Below are 6000 nucleotides of genomic sequence, written 5' to 3'. Positions count from 1 at the left end.
CTTTAAAATATGTTATATGTTGTTATGCTTCCAGGAATTTATCCAAAGGAAATCATTAGATTTACAACTATTTAGGTACATGGTTGTTTATTACACTGTTAAGTGTCATTTCAAACTAATTTGAAACAACCTAAATAAGGAAATGGAAATGGAAAATATGGAGCCTTCATTTAGGAAATACTATAGTAAATTAAAATAATGTTTATTTCTACAGTTTTAGTTTTTTTGGAACAAATCATAGTGTCATAAAATGAAGAGAAATTTTATACACAGTAAGACCTCAACTGGAGACAAGTATGCATCCATACACATACACACAAACAAAGTAACTCCAAATTTACTATAAACCATCTGTCAGCTCACAGCTAACTGCAGATAAGATTTAATTTGAATAGAACTCCCACTGTTATGTTCTACAACTAGTCCAGATAGTCCCACTCTACACAGCAATTGCAATTTTTACAAATTCTGTACAGACTAAGAAACTAAAACACACACACAGAAAACACACACATACTTAGTCTTCTTCCCACCCCATGTATCCATACACAAACATTGGCACATACTATTTTGAATACTCAGATTCAAATGCAGCTTTTTATCCTTGTGCCACAGTCTTTATAACTAAGGAAAAGATGAGTGGTTATTGATCCAAAAAGATATTGCAACAAGACCTCAGCATAAGCTAGATAACTGAGATGGATTTTTATCCTCGTCACTTGTATTCTTGGGTTAGTACTTTACTCTTAATGGTTTAACACCTGTGTCCACTTCTGAAAACAGATAATGAAGCCATGACAGTAGCCCATTCAGAATCCCCCTCCCTGTTGTCTGAAGTTAACCTCATCCTTTTATCTTATATTGCACAATTTGAGAAACATTTTTAAAACATTCATGAACTAGATAATGAATAATGTACAGTACTTACTTTTTTTTTTTAGGAGGTACCGGAGATTGAACCTGGGACCTTATATATGTGAAGCAGATGCTCAACTACTGAAGTACGCCCAATCCCCTGAAGTATTACTTTTAATAAGATCCATCTAGTTCTTCCTAAACTATAAAAATGATGATAAGGGAAAAGGTAGAAGAGGTATTAGAGATCCTCCAGGGACTCTAACCCTGTGTACCACCTCACCCTCAGAACCCCAGCTACTCACTTTTTATTTAGGATTTCTCACTGGAGGAGATGTATGAGGTCATCAGGGCCAGCACACCAATGACAAGAAGAAAGTGTCTACAAGACCTTGCAAATATGAAAAGGCTACATGTAATATTTTAGTTAAAAAATAAAAAAGAGGAAAACTAATGAATCTCATTTTATTTTAAGAGAGAAGTAGTTTCCCACAAGGAAAGACCAAGATTTAAATGACATATTAGGTAGGAAAGGCCCTAACTGGGAATCACCAACTAGACCTATTTCCATAGGAGTCATACTTAATCAAATCAAGCAGACCATGGAGATGCTAGAATGGGGGGGGGGGAAGAATCCCCATTACTGCCTCTTGCCCTTTCCTGATCTCTATTTCAGTAAGGCTGAAGATAAATGTTAAGGAAAAAGGAAGCAACAATATTTATGTGGTACTATGCTGTGCCCAGCTTTCTTGTGTTTATAGCTTTCATTTCCTTTTTCCACATTCCCAAAGTGTCACTGAAAATCCCTACACAATCCCTTCTGGGAACATTCAGTCTCTATCACTCCCCTTTCTAGGACCTGGTTTCTCCCTCTATGACAGTCATGTCTCAGCATGGTCCCCATTCCTGCTATCGAATAGGTAGGAGGGAAGGAAAGCCCATACAATGCCAAGTGAAGCCTGTGTGTTGGTCTGTAAAGTAATGGCTCTGAGACTTTATCATTTCTATATGTGATACACAATCTCTAAATGCTTTTATATAGAACATTCTCCAGAAGTGGTCTATGTAAACTATACCTAGCAGGAAAGGAAATGGAACATTAGGGATAGGTTTCTTTATCTAAGTTTGAAGTAATAGAAATAACTAAATAAATAACTAAATAATAACTAAATACTTTCTGTGGTACACATGTCCTGGATTAGAATGGATGGGAATCTTTAAATGGGAAATCTCTGTTTAGAGTAATTTTTGCAACACAATCCACATAAAAACAAATCATCCACAATAGTTTTCTCTCTACAATTGCAACTAATCTCTTCTTTTTGGACTTTACAAATGTGCATATTGTCAATTGCCAGTGTCCCTGAGGATTTATTTATCTAGAAAGGAAGTACTCCGATTCATAAAACCAATTTATATTTTAATTACTCACTTCACTTTGTTAAATTGTCAACAATGTAGTAAATAATATCAATGATTTAAAGTATTGAGAAAAAGGAAATCATTAATTTCCCCAAATCACCAACTATTTTGTTGTTGTTGTTTTCAATTTTATTAAAATCATCAATAAAAATAGTTTAGTGACCATCAAAATAGCCCCAAAGTGTTACTTTCTTGAATGTTCTATTGTTCATCAGTGCCAACTATATGGAGTAGAATTCATTAATTCACATAAAAATTAAGTAACTCCAGGTCAGTTATGCTGGCTCCAAACTGAGGAATGGAATAAGAAAGCTAAGTTGGTACCAGTAACAGACATTAGTTTTATTTTTGCAATTTTAAATAACCATTAACTCATTCATTCTCACAATGCCTAATCTTCCATTAGGTTCCATGTGATTAAAAGGCAGTACATAAGTATCTGTGACTTGGTCATTGCCCTTAAGAAGTGCATGACAGATTTAAGGAGACAGATGCAGTATAATGGTACATTGTACCATATGCTAAGTTCAATAACAGAATTGTGTCCACACAATTGTGGGAGCACAAAGAAAGCTAGAATGGTCAAAATGGCAGACATGAAGGCTTAATGGGAATCAAAGGGGAGAAGAAGCACATTCTGAAAAGAGAAAAAATCATAATCAAAGGAAAAGGGGTAAATCATTTCACCAAATATTGCTTAAAAATAATTGCAAAATGGGCAATTTCCAACAATAGAAGTTTAAGAAGATGCCCAAAGTCCTCAAAAGATCCATTATCTATCTACAGATTTTGTTCTTGTTTTGGGACTAGATGGCTACTCACCCTAAACTACTAACAGAAATTTAATCAGAAGAGTGGACTCAGAACCTATGGTCTTAATCCACCTCTTGAGACCTTCTCCCTAAAGATCTAGAAGTGACAAATAGCCAACATGAAGTAGATTAAGGACACTAGAGAGATATCTGAATTACCTCTAACACACCAATTTCATAATATTCTCAAGAAAGGAAGTTTTTAAGAATGAATTAAAAATAAGATGTTTTCAAAAGGATAAATACCTAGTAAGTCAGAAAAAAATAAGTGATTTCATCCAAGTGTTTATAGTAAGAAAAATGAGAAAATTAAGATGAAGACAAAGGAACAGAAGCAGACACTGCTGCAGAAGAAAGAATATTATAATATTACAATTTACAGTGCACTTTCTTATATATCGTTTCATTATAGAAAAATTTTAATAAATTTTAAAATATCCGCAGATATAATTGATAATGAAATTCAAGCACAGAGAAGTTAAGTAACTTGTCCAAGGTCATATAGATAAAACCTGGACATCTCTTAAAATTCCATGAATCCAATCCCCTTACTTTTACATCGCTTCTTCTCCAAATACAATTTATTCATTCAGTAGCAGCAAAGATGAGAAAAAATGGTGAAAAATATTTACGTCATACAGAAAGGGCTCCAAATGCAAATTTTTCAATGTTAATCTCTATTGCAAGTTATTTACATAACTTTTAAGAGCACAAAAATAAAATCCTTACTCAAATCAACCGCTGTAGTGAGAAACAACCAATCTACTGCAAATCTGCCATTCTGGACTTGGCTCTCGGCCATGTATCATAGATCCTGGGGCATCGTGTTGGGTTAGAAGCTAAGCTCTGGGGAGCTTCCCTGGATTTGAACCTAAGCAAATCATTTAAAACTTGGTATCTCAGTTTCATCATCTGAAATAGGGGATGTGTATATAACTTTTTTCACAGAGTTTCCATGAGATATAAATGTATTAACTTATTTAGAGTTCTGGAAGAATTAGTTGCATTTGGTAAGTATGGTATATATTTGTTTTGATTGTTGCTCTTACTTTACTTATAAATTCATCAACTGTAGAAAACAATACATTAATTCTTAAACCTGAAGAGCCTTTAGAGACTATGGAGAAAAGTGTTCATAATTTTTTTTTTTTAAACTAGTAGATCACTTATTCCAATGAGGTCTTTCAGAGATATAAATATAAAAAGCAACTATAAGTAGAACCACTCTAGCTCAAGAACGCAGGGGACCTTTGTCCCCAGAGTGACCCATCCTCAAGATACTTCTGAAAAATTTTCAGTAGAGTTGGAAAGATTGAAAATCATTACTAAAGGCCAAGCCTCTTATTAAAGACAAACAAACAAACAAACAACAACAAAAAACAACTCATGCATCCCAGATATTAACTTGCTTGGGTACAAAACAAGTTAGTATGAGAAACTCATCTAGAACTCAGCCTTTCTTGTTCTCATTCTAAAGTTTTCTTTCCAACAAAATATGTCAGATTGCTACATACACGCTGATATAATAAAATGGCAATTGGTATATAGCAGAGGATGATGAATATGTATTTGTTGCCACATAATGAGGAGTCATAGACTTAGATGCTTTCCTCTTCTCTCTCACTAAAGTTATTAATGATATGGCAAATTGACTAATGACTCCCATGAAGACATAATCAAGTCTGAACCCTTTGTCTGTTAATATGAACTCATTTTTAAATAGGAACTTTGACAATCCTATTTGGATTGAATCAAATTGAGTCAAGGTGAGCCTTAAACCAATAGTACTTATAAGCATAGGAATTCAGATGCAGTCAATACACAGAATCCAGAAGTAGAAGCCAGGAAAGGGGAGATTGAGCCACCACTAGAACTCTACAGACTTCAGAGAAAACACGGTCTATAGACACCTTGATATTGGACTTCAAACCGCCAAAACTGTGGGACAATAAATTCCACTGTTGTTTAAGCCAGTTCATTCTGGCAAACTAAGACAAGTGGGAAATCTAATTACCAATATTAAAGCAACACTGTGAAATTAGGTGAAAAATCTGAAGGCAAATAGTTTTACCCTCTTGGAAAAAACATTACTTAAATTATATTCATGCTGAGAAAAATATTTCAAATTTGGTATATTAGAGAAAACCCAGATATCCCTCCAGCATTTTTAATTTGCTTCATATCCAGATCTCTGGAGAGTACAATCTGAGAGGTAAATCAAAGCCATAGGTTTGTGAATCCACTGTTTAGTCATCTTTTAAAATTTTGTCTCAGTTATAAGAAGTAATTTTCTTATGAAATTTTTCTTCCATATGCCTTCACACCATATTGACCCCTTATTAGCAGAGCAGTGTTCATCCATACTCAAACAAATTAGCATTTCCATACCAACCAATACTTTGGTTGGAACCAATTTATATATGAATGTAAACAGAGAAGGGTGAAGGGGACCATGTGAGAAAGCAAAAAGATTTAAAATTTAGCAAAATATGAATAAAGAGATTTTCTTTCTTTAATCTTAAGTTTCGGAACTGGAATCAATTCAGTTCTTCCTTCATAGTTTGAACACACACTCTGTCCCAGACTGCAGAAGAGAAAAGTCTACCAACATCAATGACGAATGGTCTTCTAAATATTTTCTAAATATCCTTTTAGTGTGGTTTCCAATAATTTCAGAGTGAAAGCAATAGCCTTGTCCTATGTAACTAAGCATTTTTTTATCATAATATGCAAAGGGTGTCCAAAATTCACATTAAAATGAGATGGTGGAGACTGGCTTTGCAAGGTATGGCTCTACACGGACTCAGAAGAGGACAGACAGGATACATGCTTTTTTTTATATGTGATCACTTTCTGAACCATGGGCTTGTTATGTCTACCAATCGCATAGAGCTCAAAAGATGCAGTGAAG

The sequence above is a fragment of the Dasypus novemcinctus genome, chromosome 15 (assembly GCF_030445035.2).
Source record: "Dasypus novemcinctus isolate mDasNov1 chromosome 15, mDasNov1.1.hap2, whole genome shotgun sequence".
Taxonomy (NCBI): domain Eukaryota; kingdom Metazoa; phylum Chordata; class Mammalia; order Cingulata; family Dasypodidae; genus Dasypus; species Dasypus novemcinctus.
Note: the sequence above shows the minus strand (reverse complement) of the source record.